Source organism: Pongo abelii, chromosome 5 (genome assembly GCF_028885655.2).
Source record: "Pongo abelii isolate AG06213 chromosome 5, NHGRI_mPonAbe1-v2.0_pri, whole genome shotgun sequence".
NCBI lineage: Eukaryota > Metazoa > Chordata > Mammalia > Primates > Hominidae > Pongo > Pongo abelii.
This window is the reverse complement of record NC_071990.2, coordinates 71449646-71468488: the sequence shown is the minus strand read 5'-3', so window position 1 is coordinate 71468488 and position 18843 is coordinate 71449646. Positions and strand designations below refer to the sequence as shown.

The window sequence follows — 18843 nt, the reverse complement described above, 5'->3', positions numbered from 1 at the left end:
GTAGAGAAGTGGACCCCAAAGCCCTCCTCCAGGAATTCTTCCAAAATAGGAGCAAAAGTACAAAGAAATAGAAATGTCAGTGGAAGGAGACTTATAAATCCAGCATGTTCAGTAACGGTTTCAGAATTAGAAAATAAATATATATGAAATATCAAGAAAGAAACAGAGCTGGTTGTGGTGGCTCACATCTGTAATCCCAGCACCTTGGAAGGCCAAGGCAGGAGAATCGTTTGAGGCCAGGAGTTTGAGACCACCAGCCTGGCCAACATGGTAAAACCCCATCTCTACTAAAAATATAAAAATTGGCTGGGCATGGTGGTTCACACCTGTGATCCCAGTTACTCGGGAGGCTGAGGCAGGAGGATTGTTTGAACCCGGGAGGCAGAGGTTACAGTGAGCTGAGATCATCCCACTGCACTCCAGCCTGGGTGACACAGCAAGACTCACAGAGCAAGACTCTGTTTCAAAAAAAAAAAATTAGCCAGCTGTGGTGGTGCACGCTGTAGTCCTAGCTACTTGGGAGGCTCAGCCAGAAGGATCACTTGAGCCCAGGGGATTCGAGGCTATAGTCGTGCCACTGCACTCCAGCCTGGGTGACAGAGTGAGACCCTGTCTCTAAAAATCAGAAAGAAGCAGGATACAAGTTCCTATAATACTTGAGTTTTGAGAGTGATTCCATTGCCAGGTTTGAATTTGGGCTCTGCTGCTTCCTCAGAGTGAGCTTTTAGGCAAGTAACTTAGCCTTTCTGTGCCTCCATTTCTTCAACTGTAAATTATGGTAGTAATAGTATCTACCTAGTGGGGTCACTGTGAGGATTAAGCAGGTTAATACAGACAGGGCACCTAGAACAAGGCCTGGTTCACTGTGAATGTTTCCTAAAATGTAGCTGCTGTTAAGCCAACCGTCACTGCCACCACTACTCTTAGTTCTTAGAATGTACAGGTATGCGGCTGCCCCGTGAAAGCTTCACAGTCAGTCCGGTTTACCACTCCAGTCTCTCTCTCTACCTCCTCTGCCACATTGCCGCCTCCACCCCCACCCCCACGCCCCGTCATCTCTTACCTGGACCAGCAGTAACCTCCTAACTAGCTCCACAGCTTCATTTCTTATCCCCAATAATATGCTCCCTGACCCGTTAGGCTCCAGCTTAAAACATTTCTGCAGCTCCTCTTGCACTTCATTTCTCCATGGCCTCCCAGGCCCTGCGTGGTGGGCATCCCCACCCCCGAGCCTCGCTGAAGTCATTTTCCTTGTGTTCTCTGTGTGCTCAGCTTCAGTGGCTTGCTGTCCCACCTCACAATCCCGCCATCACATATACTTGTCTCTGCCTGGAAGGCTCTTTCCTCGACCCACCTGCCTCTCCCACATCATCCTTCAGATTCCAGCTTAATCATCCTTGGTCCACCCTGGAGGGTCAGATTTCTTCACATAGCACCCGCACCCTTCCTTCATAGCACTCACCACCGTGTGTGCACCTGCACTATTAGCCAACATTCCACCTCCCTGACAAGACTGCACCTGGGCTATAATGACTCTAAGATGCAGATCATGACTGATTTTGCTAACCACCTTCTCCCCAGTCCCTGGCAGTTTGCCTGGTATGTATGTTTTTGTTGGATGAATGAATGAATGAATAAATCCTAAGTTTAGAACAACTGTGCCAGGATTTAATAATAAACAAAACAATCCCAAGGGTATTCAGAGGGGGTCAGGGGGAAAACTGCTTCTCCATGAAGGAGGGAAAAATCAGACTAGCATCAGGTTTTTTTCTATAACACTGAATGATACAGAATAATGGAGAAAGATGTTTAGAGTTCTAAAGAAAAGAAATGGATCCTAGGATTTTGTACCCTGTGAAATCATTATGTCTGTGTGAGGGCAAAAGAGACATTTCAAATATTTTTCTCAAAAAAACAAACAACAACAACAAAAAAAACCAAAGTCACTTAAGGAAAGCACTTTAGCCAAAGTGAATTGGAATAAGAAACTAAAAAATAGGAAGGTTGCTGTACCAGATAAAGTAGTAAGCAACAAAAGTGGCAAGTTTTACGATTAAAAGTGGATAGTAACTAACATGATTGTGAAGTTTAAAGCTGTTTGTTGGAATCTGGAAATAGGAGAAGCAAGGTGAAAATGAAGTTTTCAAATAAAAACGTTGGTGTATTTCAATGCCTGCTGGTGAGGGAGAGGATAGGAAATGAGAGAATAGGTGCCCACTGCTAGCAGATGTAGTCTCATTCGAAAAGGTAGGGGGGATAGGGGACAGAGAGAGGCTTTAATTCATGATGATAAGAGAAATATCAGTTCCTTAAAAGCTCCTTAAACAGTTAAAAATATTTTAAATAAGGAATTTTAAAGGTAACCACAGTAGAATACATATAAAACAAAACCTTTTCAACAATTAGAGGAAGAAGAGAAACCAAAATGAATTCAAAAAGAAAGGAAAAAAGCAAAAAAAAAAAAAAAAAGTATGTAATGCACCTAAGATAAAACCAAACATGATAACCACACTGTGTGAAAAAAATTAAATTGCTCTAAATAAAACACAGCAGCAAAGCTATATCTCATATAAAAGACACCTAAAAATGTGATGGAGATGAACAATAAAGAGATAAACTATAGTATCCTAAGGAAGGACAAACAACAAAAGAGCAGGAGTGTTCACATTCGTGTTGAACAAAGCAGAAGTCAAGGCCAAAAATGTTGAATGAGAAGGAGAGGAACATTTTGTATTGACGGAAACTATGTATACCACAAAAGTACAGCATTCATCAGCCATTGTGTATGAGTTATCAACGAGTCCAAAAACTAAAGGCAGACATAGATAAAAATAGAAAATTTGACAAAACCATAATCATAGTAGACATGTTTAACACACTTATCTAAATCTGACAGATTTAAGTAGACAAAAGGCTGTAGAAAATGGAATATATAAAAAACTTGATCTAATAATTATATATAAAACACTGTAATCAATATACACAGAATATACCTTTATTTCAAGTGTTCATGAAACATTTATAAAAATTGAAACTGCATCAGGCCATAAAACCTTAAAAAAGTGCTTATATAGGCTCAAAGCACTACACTAGAAACTAATAATATTACATAATAATGATAATTAAAAAGTGGAGTTAGATCTGTTGACAAGTAGGTGACCAGAGGTAAACTGAGAGCAGGGCTGGAGAAGCATGAATGGTTTGATCCTTGCTCAGAAGCCTGGTCCCTGGCCAGTCTCTCCCTGTGCTTCCCCATCAGCTTTTGCAGGGAGGAACACAGGATTACAAAAGTCATGGCTGGCTTATGGAAACACAAGCTGAAACTGAATCTCAGGTAAAACACAATGTCCGTTAGGACAGTGTGTTTTACCCACAGTTCGTTTTAAAGTGGGGAAGCATGGACAGTCTTACAGGCAGGTGCCTTGAGCAGCTCCACCCCCACCGCCACCACATTCATGTCAGTCTTGGCCTGAAGATAATCTTCAGGCTACACCAAGGTTCAAAGCCAATGTAAGGTAAGACTTGGCTGCAGGATTTTGCATGCAGAAACCATCAGCGCTGTTAGAAGCCCCTTTGAAGGAGTGAGAAGGAGAAAAACCTGTACAGAGGAGAGAGTACAGGTTACTCTAGGTACTTAAGACCAGGACTTGATGGTAAGAGAGCCTACGGGAAATGTCCAGGAAGAACCCATAGCTCTGCAGAAGAGGCAGAGGGTCGGGGGAAAACTGCCTGGCCATGGAGTGAGAGTTGGACCATCCCAATCCTGCTCCTTCTCTTTTGTGTCTTGGGTGAAAGAGTAAAATGCCTTCCAGGTTCTGATGTAAGCTCCTTCTTTGTCCCAGTGTCCAGGCCTGCACTGGTGACCTTCTTCAGCACTCTCTGTACCTGTGCTGAACACCCCAGGTGGGGCCCATCTGTCTGCTCTTACCTGGACCATCTAGTGCAGCAGACACTTTGCTGGTCTCTCTACCTCAGGCAGTTACTATACTGCTGCCAGAGAAATTTTCCTAAAATTGACTTTTGATTAGACTCTGGAGCCAAGGTTGCCTGCCACAGAGTAGGGTGCAGAGTCCTGGGCACAAGCAACTTGACAGCCTTGTCACCCATCATTGCTGCTCCAGCCTAAGACTTGGCCTCACAACTCTCCCTTCCTCTACATGGATGCTTCAAAGTCCCTCTCAGATTTCAGTGTCTCCAAAGCCCATACTCATTCTAGTCAGATAGCATTTGCTTCTCCAACTTCGGTGCTCCCAAAGCTCTTTTACAGCGTCTGTGGCACAGCTGTGCCCGTATCTGCTCTTCTAATTAAACTAGGAGTTGCCAGAGGGCAGAGACCACACTCAGTATTGTGTTACCAATACTGAAAACCAGCAGTGGGCCCCTAAAGAGCTTCTGAATGAGTGAGTAATATCAAAAGGAAGATGAAAAATGAAAGATAACATACTTTAGATTGGTGAATAAGAATGCTCTTTTTTAATGATTATGCTTAACAAAGAATGCTTACTATGTTTCCAGGTACTGTTCTGTTCGTTTACATATATTCATTTAAGATTTACAATAACCATATAATATGGTAACTGTCTGCATTTTACATTTGTGTAAACCAAGGCACAGAACAGTGAAAGTACCTTCCTGAGTCACTTTAATAGTAGACGGCAGAGTAAGGATTTGAATTCAAGCCCTCCAAGTTACAAGCCTTTACTCAACTACCATCCTTCCCCACCACACTATTTCATTAAAATAGGTCTTTAGGAAACTCTGAAGATTTCCAGTCAGAAACCAACATAGCTTCCATGTGAAACTAGGAGGTGATGTAATAGCTTCATTAGTGAATCCCTGAAGAGCTACTATTTAAAAAATTATTTCACCAGTATTCACTAGGATTGGGGAATAAGCACCTTCTTCACTATGCTCTGCTATATTTTCTGGGTTGGACTAGAGTGGCTTAGTTTGACCAATTCAGTAGTACCATGGCCTCTTACCCAGGCCATGTCAAGCATGTTGACTCTGCCATGCCCAGCATATACAAATAAACTCTGATGGGTTTATTTCCCATCAGAGTCTTTTTGGTTCTAAACTTCAGTGTTAGTTGTGCCCACTAAAAAATAATTCATGGATATTTTCCATATTCAGTTAATTAAACCTCTTTATATTATGTTTGGTTATTAGGATCAGATTTTCCATCCTTGCTCAGCATCCTGATTGTTTCCTTAGAAGATTCAGTTTTCTATGATAGTATTTTCAGAGTAGAGATTTAAATGAGTTGTTTTATAGATTAAATAAAGAACACTTCTTGGAAATGCAGAGTGTTTCACTTTTTTCCATGGAAAATAATGACTGCTAAATACCTTTTGAGGAATTTTTAAAATTACTTTTACTTAAGTTTCACCTTGAAGCAATTATGAAGTTTCAGTCAGTATTCAGCAGATTAACAGACCTGTTTAACAACCAAGGCACGCTTTTTCATTCTTCTTCCACAGCAGAAGAAAATAATTCTAAATTATAATTGGAAGTAAATGCGGGAAGCTATGGTTCTGTTAACTCGGTAGGAAAGGGTAGATTTGGAAGAAAATCTATCATGGCTGTAAAAGAACACTTCATGACATATGAACACTCAGTCTTAGAGCCATGAAAATTATAAAGGAACACTTGCAGGAAACAGTGGCAATTTGGAATAGTAAATAAGCAAAGGAAACATTCCTTTATATAGCCTTCTTTTCTGCTTTCTATATTTGATTTAAATCTAGTGGAAATGATTCCTAAATCAATTCTACTAACACATTTGTTTCTCAATTGGATAGTTTTGAGATGCCAGGGCTGGAAAGTACAGGGCCAGGGGGAAAAAAAAAGTAGTTAAATAGCAGTTTTCTGTTTTCAATCATCAAACCCTACATTACAGTATTTTCTTTATCTTCTATACTTAACTATAATGTGATAATGGGATTTGGGGTTGCAAAAAGAGTAATGTCATTGGGAATGACAGAGTAAGGACTTCTGAATATTCTCATCCATAAAAACAATGAGAACACTGGCAATATTTGTCAAAGTCAACTTTTTAAGAACTATGGAAATTAGCTAAAAGTATGCAAGAATCTGGGGCGTTTTTTTGTTTTTAAAAAAAGGCTAAATCTTGGTAAGAGCAGTATTGTAGTATATCAATTTGCCCTATTTCCATCCCCTTCTCTCCGTTTCCTCCATGGTAGCTTTGAAAACCAACAGCCCTGTAATCATGGTGAAAACCAGCAGCATAGCAGTTACTAGAAGGGCAGAACAGGGTTGGAACTCATTCAGAGCTCCATTCTAAGAGAATTGTCATTATGTGATCTGTCCAGCAATTCCCTAGAAAACCCTATTCACAAGGCTTGTCTTTATCTGACTTCATTCACCAGAGCAAACAGCCTTTTCCCTGGGAGCATTTGTCAAAAACAGCTTGTGGTGATTGTTTACCATCACAGCTCCCTGAGGCAATAACAGTTGTGGCAAACAAGCTAAGCAAAAAACTTCATTCCATAGGGGCATTTGAAAAGCTCTGACATATTTCTGGAAGGCCTTGTGGATGTGTAGGACTGTATGCATGCCCAGGGCTATGTGCTTGTTCAAGAAAATCCTTACAAAGCCCTCAGTTTCCCCCTCTTAGTATTGTGAGCCCCTGTGCAATCAAGAAGTGAAAACTAAGGCAGTTGTAAATTGCCTGGCTGAGTGTTGAAAGCATGCCCAAATGGACACAGAGCATCTTGGCAAAGACTGAGAGACTCTGGTTCCAGGCATTTAAGGAAATCTATGTCCAATATTTAGTTGACCTCTAAGCTAACTGAACACAGACTTCATTGCCTACACTCAGCAAAGAACACAGACTTTACAAAGTTAGTTCAAGAAAGTCACTAAAACGATAATGACAACAATAAAAGAACAACTAACCTTAGAGAATCTGATTTCCAGCGTTGTCACATTATTTCAAATGTCCAGTTTTCAGCAAAATATTACAAGACATGCAAATAAACAAGAAAGCATGACCAATACACAGAAAAGAAAGCAGTTGATAGAAACTGTCCCTGAAAATGTCTGGACATTATATTTGCTAGGTAAAAACTTTAAATCAGATATTTTAAATATATGGAGTCCACTAAAGATAACCATGTCTAAATAGCTAAAGAAAAATGGAAGAATGATGTCTCACAAGTAGAGATCAATAAAGAGATAGAAATTATATATTTTTTAAAAAGAACCAAATAGAAATGCTGGAGTTGAAATGTACACTAATAAAAACAAAAAATTCAATAGAGGGGCTCAAAGCAGTTTCAGCAGGCAGAAGAATCAGTGAATTTGAAACATAGGTAAATTGATATGATCCAGTTTGAGGAACAGAAAAAAGAATGACGAAAAATGAACAGGGCCTCATAGTCTTATTATTCACATATACTAATATACATACTATGAGTCGTAGAAAAAGAGAGAAAAAGGGGCAAAAAGAATATGTGAGAAAAAATGTTAGAACTTTCCAAATCTGTATGAAAAACATTAAACATCGAGGAAGCTCAGTGGATTCCAAGTAGGATAAACTCAGAGATTCATACCTAGACACATCATAATCAGTTGAAAGCCAAAGATGAAGAGAATCTTGAGAGTGACAAAAGAAAAGTGAATATGATTAACAAAGACTCTTTAATAAGCCTGTTTATTAACAAAGGCTGATTTATCAGAAACCACAGAGACTAGAAGGCAGTGGGATGACAGATTCAAAGTACTGGAAGGAAAAAAAAAAGATCAACTGAGAATTCTGTATCCAGCAAAACTATCCTTCAAAAATGAAAGAGAAATGAAAATATTCCCAATTAACAAACACCATGAAAATTCATTGCTAGCACATGTGCCCTACAAGAAATACTCAAAGGAGTCCTTTAGGCAAAAGTGAAAGGATGCTAGACGGGAACTCTAATCCACGTGAACAAATAAGAACACTAGTAAAAGTAACTACATAGGTAATTTTGAAAGGCCATATTAATGTAATCTTTATAGCTCTTTTCTCCTGTTTTGAAAAACAACTACATAAGCCAGTCATCAAAAATCTGGTTTGAGGAGCACAAAATGTATAAAGATATAATTTTTATGACAATAATAGCACAAATGAGGGGCAAGAATGGATCTATGTAGGGGCAAAGTTTTTTTATACTGTTGAAATTAAGTTGGTATTAATCTGAACTAAACTGTTAGAAATTGAAATGTTGATTGTAATCCCCATGGCAACCTCTAAGAAAATAACTCAAATGATAAATGACAAGAGAATTAAAGTTGTACACCAGGAAATATTTAATAATAAAGAAGGCAGTAATAGAGAAATAGAGGAATAAAAACAACATTAGACAAGTAGAAAACAAACTTCAAAAAGAGAAATGTAAATCAATTTATTGGTAATTACATTAAACGTAAGTGGATAAAAAATCCAATCAAAAGGCAGATGGACAGGATGTATAAAACTGATCCAACTATATGCTGTCTACAAGACAAACATGTTAGATACAAAGACACAAATAAATTGAAAGCAAGAGAATAGAAAAAAGTATATATCATGCCAACAGGAACCAAAAAAAAAAAAAAAAAAAGAACGGGAATGATTATATGAACAGCAGACAAAATAGACTTTAAGGCAAACTGTTACTAGAGACCAAAAAAAAGTTATAATGAGAAAAGGGTCACTCTGTCAAGAAGATATAACTATAAACATATACGTGACTTACAACAGAGCCCCAAAATACACAAAGTAAAAATGACAAAATTGAAGGAAAAAATAATTCATCAATAATCATTGCAACTATCAACATCCCACTTTCAATGGTAGACAGAACAACTAGGTAGATCAACTGGGATAGAAGACTTGACAAACACTGTAAATCAATTCGATCTAACAAACATCTATAGAACACTCCACCCAAAAAGAACAGAATACACTTTCTTCTCAAAGGCACAGTGGATTATAATCTTGGACATTCTCCAAGATTATAGACCATCTTAGGCCATAAAGCAGGACACAATAAATTTAAAATAACTAAAATTACACAAAGTATGGTCTTGGTTTATACTGGAATGAAATCAGAAATTAATACCAGAAAGGAGTTTGTGAAATTCACAAATATATGGAAATTATACACACACTCCTAAAAAAACAATTTGTTAAGAAATCACAAGGAAAATTGGGAAATATTTTGAAGAGAATGAAAATGGAAAAACAACATATGAAAACCTATGGGGGTACAGCCAGAGTAGTGCTTAGCAGGACATTTATATCTTCACATACCTCCATTAAAAAGAGGAAAGATCTCAAATCAATAACCTAACCTTCTACCATAAAAAACTAGAAAAAGAAGAGTAAACTCAAAATAAGCAGAAGGAAGTTATTAGATTAGAGAAAAATACAGAATATAAAAACAATATAAGAAAATCAATAAAAATGTTTTTTAAAAACCAACAAATTGGGAAACCTTTAGTTAGACTGTCAAGAAAAAGGAGAGAAGCCTCACATTACTAAAATCAGGAATGAAAGCACGAATATTAATACCAACCTTACATAAATTTTATGAGAATACTTTAAAAAATTGTATTGCAACAAATTAGATAACCTATATGAAAATGGACAAATTATTGGAATGACTGTTAAAACTGACTCAAAAAAATCTAAATAGGCCTATAACAGAGAGATTGAATTAATAATCAACAAAACTTCCCTCAGAGAAAAGCCCATTTTCAGATGGCTTTACTGGTGACTTATACCAAACATTTAAAGAAGAATTACCAATTCTTCACAAATGCTCCAAAAAATGGAAGGGAACACTTTTGAAGTCATTCTACCAAGCCAATGTTACCCTGATACCAAAACTAAAGATATCACGAAGAAAAGAAAAAAAAAACAGACAGACCTATCCCTTTTGAATACAGATGCAAAAATCCTTAAAAAAAATACTAGTAAAGTGAATTGAGCAACATATAAAAAGGATTATACACCATGAGCAGGTAAGATTTATCCCTGGAATATAAGATTATTTCAAATATAAAAGTAAATCAATGTAATACACCATATCAATACAATAAAAAACAAAAGCCGCACAATTATATCAGTAGATGCAGAAAAAGCACCTGACAAAATTCAGCATTCTTTCATGATAAAAACACTAGAGAGAAGATCAATACACTAGGAATAGGAGGGAACTTCATCTATTTGATAAAGCATATCTATGAAAAATTCACAGCTAACATTTTTAATAGTTGAATGCTGAAAGCTTTTTCCCTAAGATCAAGAATAAGACAAGATGACCCCTCTACCCATTTGTATACATCATTGCACTATAGCTATAAAAGGCACCCAGATTGTAAAGACATTAGTAAAACTATCTCCATTTATCAATGACATGATCTTTTACATAGAAAAATCCTAAGGAACACACACACACAACTTTTTTTTGTTTGTTTGTTTTTAAGAGATTTTCTTGAGGGTTAATTTACATGGCTGTTTGGACATCTCTTTGTTGAAAAGGAAAACTCTTTTTTTTTTTTTTTTTATTATTATACTTTAAGTTTTAGGGTACATGTGTACAACGTGCAGGTTTGTTACATATGTATACATGTGCCATGTTGATGTGCTGCACCCATTAACTCGTCATTTAGCATTAGTTATATCTCCTAATACTATCCTTCCCCCCTCCCCCCACCCTACAACAGTCCCTGGTGTGTGATGTTCCCCTTCCTGTGTCCATGTGTTCTCATTGTTCAATTCCCATCTATGAGTGAGAACATGCGGTGTTTGGTTCTTTGTCCTTGCGATAGTTTGCTGAGAATGATGGTTTCCAGCTTCATCCATGTCCCTACAAAGGACATGAACTCATCATTTTTTATGGCTGCATAGTATTCCATGGTGTATATGTGCCACGTTTTCTTAATCCCGTCTATCATTGTTGGACATTTGGGTTGGTTCCAAGTCTTTGCTATTGTGAATAGTGCCGCAATAAACATACATGTGCATGTGCCTTTATAGCAGAATGATTTATAATCCTTTGGGTATATACCCAGTAATGGGATGGCTGGGTCAAATGGTATTTCTAGTTCTAGATCCCTGAGGAATCGCCACACCGATTTCCACAATGGTTGAACTAGTTTACAGTCCCACCAACAGTGTAAAAGTGTTCCTATTTCTCCACATCCTCTCCAGCACCTGTTGTTTCCTGACTTTTTAATGATCACCATTTTAACTGGTGCGAGATGGTATCTCATTGTGGTTTTGATTTGCATTTCTCTGATGGCCAGTGATGAGCACACACAACTGTTAATGCTAATAAAATGAGTTCAGCAAGACTGCATTGATACAAAATCAATATATGAAAATCAATTGTATTTATATACACTAGCAATGAACAATCTGAAAATTAAACTAAGAAAATTTCATTCACAATAGTGTCAGAAATAATTTTTATTATTTCTGCTTAGTAATAAAGTATGACACACACAGGAAACTATAAAATATCACTGAAATGAAGAACTAAATAAGTGGAAAGATATCTTCATGGATTAGAAGACTTTATATTGTTATGGATCAGAAGACTTAATATTGCTAAAATGGCAATATTCCCCCAAATTAATCTACAGATTCAATGCAATTTTTATCAAAATTCTGGCTGCCCTTTTTGTAAAAATTGACCAGGTGTTTGTTTCTAAAATTGATATGGAAAGTGATGAACTCAGAAGTTGGGGGATTTATACTTCCCAATTTGAAAACTTATAAAACTACAATAATGCCATCACCAGATGGAGCGACATGTGCCTTGTAGTCCCAGCTACTCAGGAGGCTGAGGCAGGAGCATCCCTCGAGCCCAGGAGTTTGAGACCAGCCTGGACAACACAGGAAGACCCTGTCTCAACTTAAAGAAAGCAAACTACAGTAATACAGTGTGGTACTGACATAAGGATAGCCATATAGATTAATGAAATAGAACTGACAGTGTAGAAATAAATCATTTATGGTCAGTTGATTTTTGCCAAAGGTTCTAAGGCAGTTCAATGGGAAAAAAAGTCTTCTCAAAAATTAGTTCCCAGAGTTATGAATATGCTAAAACCCCCTTAATCATACCGTATAAAAGGACAAGTTATAATATATGTGAATTATATCTCAATAAGGAGGGCTGGTGGGCAGGAAAGGTGGAAACACACAACATTCCAAAAGGCAGTGTATGCTTTGCTGGGAAGAGGTATGAAAGGAGAGTTGGCCAGCTCATATCTTTCTCCAGCAAGTTCCATGACTGTATTGTGTGTATATACTTTTTAATATGAAAGTTGAAATCTCTTTTTCTTATTGTTTAACGTGGTGGTAAGGAGAGGCTTTTGAAGTTACCTGATAGCTATTGTTAACAATAAATGTGTGTCAAGAGCCCAATACTCTAGAACAACTACCCAGAGTGATCATTACAGAGAAAAAGCTGTTAGTATCTTTCTTGTGGCCAAACTATAAAAGTCTTGTTGCCAAAAGTCATCATTTAGAAACTGGAACTAGTTCTTATTTGTAACAGCCTTGCTAAGATTAGATGATGTATAGTTGGAGAAGAGAGAATGTGGCAGTGGGATGAGCCTATGGAGGTGAGGCTAAATTGGTACTTACAGAAGGAACTGAGAAGCACTATTGATACTGTTAACTGTGGCTGAAGGGAGAAGAGGACGCTTGCTGTACTTCTTCCTTTCCAATATTTCTGCCTTTTTTGTGGGGGCGGGAGCCTTATTTAAATGGCCAGGATCTCCAGGACTTTGTTGAATAAAAGTCAAGAGCAGCCATCCTTGCCTCATTTCAATCTTCAGGGATTTAACACTCAGTCTTTCACCATTAAGTATAATGTTGGCATTAGGTATTTTTGTAGATGCCATTATTAAGTTGAGAAAGTTCACTTCTAGTCTTAGTTTGCTGAGAGGCTTTTATTTCTTCTTTTCATTATGACTAGATGTTAGATTTTGTCAAAGCATTTTCTCCAGCTATTGTGATAGTCAGATTTTTTTTTAATCTGCTAATATGGTGAATTACATTGATTGATTTTGAAATTTTAAACCAACATTGCAATCTGGAGATAATCCTCAAGTGGTCATGATTTATTGTCTTTTTATTGTTGAGTTTGATTTGCTAAAATTTTGAGAATGTTTCTGTGATCATGAGGATTATTAGTCTGTAGTTTTCTTGTAATGTTTTTGTCTGGTTTTGGTATCAGGGCAATGCTGATCTTACAGAATAACTTGAGAAAGATTTCTTCCTTTTCTATTTTCTAGAAAAATGCATGTAGAATTGCTGTCATTTCTTCCTTAAATGCTTGGTAGAATTTACCAGTGAAGCTCTCTGGTCCTGGAGGGTTGTGTGTATGTGTGTGGGAAGATTTTAATTATAAACTTAATTTGTTTGATACAGGGCTATTTCACATTATCTATTTCTTCATGAGTGAGCTTTGTAGCTTGTCTTTCAAGGAATTTTTCTATTTTGATCTAAGTTGTCAAATTTACTGTCATAAAAAGTTGCTTATAATAGTCCCATATTATCATTTTAAGGTTTGTAGAACCTATCTCTTTCATTTCTGAAGCTGGTAATTTATATCTTCTCTTTTTCCTGATAAGCATGGGTAGAGTTTGTCAATTTTATTAACTTTTTTTTCCTAAATGACTAGGTTTTTGTTTCACTTATCTTCTCAATTGTTTTCTATATCTACTTTAGTCATTTCTGCTCTTATATCTATTAGTATAATCCTTTTCTCCATTTACTTTGGGCTTCATTTGCTTTCTTTTTCTAGTTTATAAAGGTAGGAGCTTAGGTTATTGAATTCAGACCTTTCTTATCCAGTAAGTGCTTAATGTTTTCTAAAAACTAATTTCCCATCTAAGCACTCCTTTAGATGTATCCTACACATTTTGATATGTCTTGTTTTCATTTTCATTCAGTTAACCACTTTATCATTTCCCTTTTGATTTCTTCTTTGGTTTGTATTTTGCTTAGAATTATATTGTTTAGTTTCCAAATATTTGGGATATTTTCCAGATATCTTTGTATTACTGATATCTATTTTAATTCCACTGTAGTCAGAAAACATATTTTGTACAATTTAAATTATTTTAAATGTATTGAGACTGATTCATGGCCCCAACTATGGTCTAACTATCGTGATAATGTTCCATGTGTACTTTAAAAGATTGTATTCTGCTGTTGTTGGGTGGAGTATTCTATAAATGTCATTTAGGTGTAGTTGAGAGTGTTATTTAAGTCTTACATATCTTTTCTGAGTTTTCAAGTTTGTAAATTTTTCAGTCGTCATTTCTTCAAGTTTTTTTCCCTGTCTCCCTCATTCATTCGCCTTTCACTCTGTTCGTGTGACTCTGTACAGTGTGTGTGTCTTGGTCTTGCCTTTTCTGTTTCATTTTGGTAGTTTCTATCATTATGTGTTCGAGTTTACTCAACTTTTATTCTGCAGTGTCTCCTCTGCTGCTAATCCCATCCAATGTATTTTTCATCTCAGACATTGTATTTTTCATCACTGAGGTGACTTGGGCATCAGGCATTTTGAATTTTATGTTGCTAGATACTGGATGAGAGAGACATCTATGTATACACACAACCATACATAAAAACACATATATATGTAATGTTATACTATATTATAAATACATATGTATTCTTGAGCTTTGTACTGGGACACAACTGAGTTAACTTGGAAACATTTTGATCCTTTCCAAGCTTGCTTTTGAAGTTTGTTAGGCAAAACCATCTCAGCCTTTAGTTTAGGGCTAATCAATTTGACCTTACAACAGGCATGATAACCTTCCAAGTTCTCCTCCAGGTGCTCCAGCTGTTACTAGGTAGCTCCACTCTGGCTACTGAGAATGGGAACTAGTCCCCTCCAGTAATTGATTCACCTGCTCCTTGCCAGTGGTTCTGTACCTGGCCTGAGGTAGTTGTGTGAGTATTTGCTCTTCATACTCAGTTGAAGACTTGAGGAGAGCCGTCTACAGATCAGCAGAGTTCTTCCCTCTCTAGTACTCCACCCTGCATATCCTAGTTGTCTTGGCCTCCTCAAATTCTCAGTTGTTTCCTCAATTCAAGGGGACTGCAGAGCTTTCCGGGTTCCCCTCCCTGTGGTGTAGCCTGAAAACACACTTCAGGCAGGAAGCTGGGGCAGTTGTAGGGGTCATATTTCTCTTTTCTCAGAGATCTCTGTCTCATGTGCCTCTTTTCCAATGTCTGGAAACTTTTTTCAATCATTTTGTCTGCCTTTTCATTATTTAAAACAAATGAGGAAAAACCAGTCCCTATTGCAATTTTGTCCAGAAATGGAAATAGCTTGTTGGACTTTTAAAGTCTTACAAATTTTCTACTCAGTAATCAGTAGGCATATATGGAGGTAGGCCCTATCCCTCTGCCTGAGAGGGAATAGTTATTCCTGAGTATCCATAATTGGTTTCAGGACTGCTACCGATACCAAAATCCATGGACGCTCAAGTCCCTGATATAGTGTTTACATATAACCTAGACACATCCTCCTGTATAAATTATCTCTAGATTACTTACCTAATACAATGCAAATGCCATGCAAATGGTTGTTATACTATATAGCTTTAAAACTTGTATTATTTTGACTGAGCATGGTAGCTCATGCCTGTAATCCCAGCATTTTAGGAGGCCGAGGGGGACAGATAACTTGAAGTCAGGAGTTCAAGACCAGCCTGGCCAACATAGTGAAACCCCGTCTCTACTAAAAATACAAAATTAGCCAGGTGCACGTCTGTAGTCCCAGCTACTCGGGAGGCTGAGGCAGGAGAATCGCTTGAACCCAGAAGGCAGAGGTTGCAGTGAGCCGAGATTGTGCCACTGCACTCCAGCCTGGGCAAAAAGAGTGAAACTCTGTCTCCAAAAACAAAAAAAGCCCTATTATTTCTTGTTGTATTGTCATTTTTTTATTTTCAGATATTTTTAATCTGAGGTTAGTTGAACCTGCAGATGCAGAATCTGCAGATACAGACGGTGACTGTGTATCCTCCTCACCTAGCTCTGCTGAAGAAGTCAGGAAATCCTGCCTTCTCAGTGAATAATCATTTTTATTTGCATTTTTTTTTTTTTTTACTCAGCTGACCAGGGCAGAAAATCCTACGCCCATGATTTTCGTAAGCATCTCCAAAGTAACCAACATCTTTAAAGATAACGAATCTCACTAAAAAAGGAAAGATATAATACTTGAAGTACATATACTTGGAATTACCCAAGAAAACATCTTAGGTTGGGAATCAATGGTTTAGGATTCCCTTTACTGTGATTTCAGAGGGGAGAACTCTTTAACTCTGCCCCCAGCTTCACAGCAGGTCAGATTCCCCAAAAGTAACCCAGGGGTTGACCTAGTTAACATGCAGTCTCTCCTGCCAGCTGTGACCCGCTTCCTTTCAAGAGATCACTGAGCAAAGGAAATTACGTTAGCTGATTGAGGGGCATCTGAATTGTGCTCCTCCACCCCTTTGTATTAGAGAATAGAAAAACACTTGGGTACTGTGGAGAGCCACAGCTAACATGCCTCCAGGGTGCCGGCCTTTCAGGTGCGCACCATTCTCTAGTGACACCAGGAAAGGGGACCTTGCAGCAAAATGATGTATAGCTTCACAACTGGCTGTTAACTTTGCAGAAATTGTAGATTTTGCCACGTAATTCTGTGTGAAGAGCTGGAAGGATATTCCTGTGCCAAGGAAAGCAACAAAATAATCTGAATCCTTCAGTGGTCATGATGATTAATGTGTTAAAGTCTTAGGGGAAAATGAAGGAAATCAGATCCAGGTGGTTGCATATCATTTCCAGAAATTACCTCTGCACAATTTGAATTTGGATCCCATGTTTTTGAGAGAATGGGGAAATACACCCAGTATCCTGAAGCCATGTGAAGAACGTATCAGGAGTTTTAGTGTGACTGAGAAGGGCAGGCTCTCATCTGGATTAAAAAAAAAAAAGGATAAAGCTTATTTATAAGCATATGGAAAAAAGCAAGAAATCTTTTAACACTAAAATCTGACCTGTTGGAAAGGACACTTTACGTATCAACTTGAACCTTTGGCTTTTGCTGAGGTGTCTGGTGGTTGTCCTAGTTGTGTCTAAGGAAGGCTTCGGACTTGTTACCAGAGTTGCTATCACATGTAGGTGTCCTGGCTTTGCTACCTGGAACTTTCCCAAACCTTTTAAATCTGTCAACCAGTATTCTTCCAGCCATAAATGGTGGCTGGCATCACCTGCCCCTCATGATCACACTGACAATGGTATTTTTATTTATATATTGTAGTATCTTTTGAACTTGCTTTGCAGTCAGTGGAGTCTTTCCATACCTCAATTTTTCATCAGACATTGAGTTGAAGTGTTACACTTCTCTCGCAAATAAATGGGGAAGTTAGAAAATCAAGAAAGGTTAAATGAGTTGGCCAGTGTCCCAGGGGCAGGGACCTAGGCAAAAACAAAAGGCTTCTAATTCCAAATCCAGTATTCTCTGCTAAAATGTGCCACCTCCCTCCCTTTAGGGTTGGTGGAGGTATCGATACTGGGGCTAGTCCTACAGCTAATGCTTTAGGATTCTTTGTTCTGCTTCACTCAGCACCTGCTGTACCATGTTATGTTTGTAAGTGGCTTAGTGTTAACTTTTCTCCAAAAGGCAGCAGGGTCTGGAACAGGGAGACTGGCCCAGTCTGGCATCTGGAGAGGATGGTGGTTGTGGTGTTCTCACAGCTCCTCCATTACCACCTGGTATCATTTAGTATTACTTTGCAAACTGAATCATAAATTAACTCATTTAATGTAGAGAAGGGCAAAAGTTGCTGAGAAATGTTTTGGGGGTTGGTCCTCAGAGCTTCAACTCTGGGAGGGTGCCTGACTTGACAGTATCACCTTAGTCACTAAGGAAAAAGAGAACCGGGGCTTCATACCTTCAAAACAATTATTATTTGCTGAGATGGCAAAAACAATTGTAGAGTGCTTCAATGGTTGAGCTTTAAACAGTTTGTTAAACTACAGATTAAATACTAATGATTCTTTTTTCTTTGAGACAGGGCCTCATTCTGTTGCCTGGGCTGGAGTTGCAGTGGCACAGTCATAGCTCACTGCAGCCACAACCTCATAGGCTCAGGCAATCCTCCCACCTCAGCCTCCTAAGTAGCTGGGACTACAGGCACACACCACGTGCCACGACACCCAGCTAATTTTTGTATTTTTTGTAGAGACAGGGTCTCATTATGTTGCCCAGGCTGGTCTTGAACTCCTGGGCTCAAGTGATCCTTCTGCCTTGGCCTCCCAAAGTGCTGAGATTACAGATGTGAGACACTGTGCCCAGACAGTAATGATTTTTCTTATGACCAAACCACTGAAGAAAATTTACACTTATTTTTGGTAAATGAAATACCAAAAAAAAACTTTATCAGATGATGGCCTGATATCTCCTGCACTGATTTCTGCCCCACATACCCTTTTTAGATTGAACCAAATTAGAAATATAAACCAGATGATTAAAAATTAGGTATGATTCATTTTCTAGCTAACTGGCTTTACTTCTGTTGCTCCGTCTTCTAAATGCAAAATGAATCCAAGCAGTGCTGAATTTAAGGAAGCATACATAATTAATATTACAGGGCAGACAGGAGAGCTGGGCATGTGGTCTCATACCCCACGTGTAGTTAGGTAAGCATGTATGTTTTTCAGCTGCATTTATTTCTTAGTTATTCCTAGAGTGGCAAATGTGGGGGGCTGACCACTGTGAAACAGCAACTTATAAAATTCACCCTTTATTATCAACAGACTAAACTTCCTATTTTGCATAGATG

The 18843-nt window shown here is 37.9% G+C and overlaps 1 protein-coding gene across 2 annotated transcripts in view; it reads left to right on the top strand.

The window, feature by feature from the left end:
- The window catches only part of B3GAT2 (beta-1,3-glucuronyltransferase 2), a 97492-nt gene that overhangs the window by 77455 nt on the left and 1194 nt on the right, over window positions 1-18843 (top strand). The window lies entirely within an intron of this gene.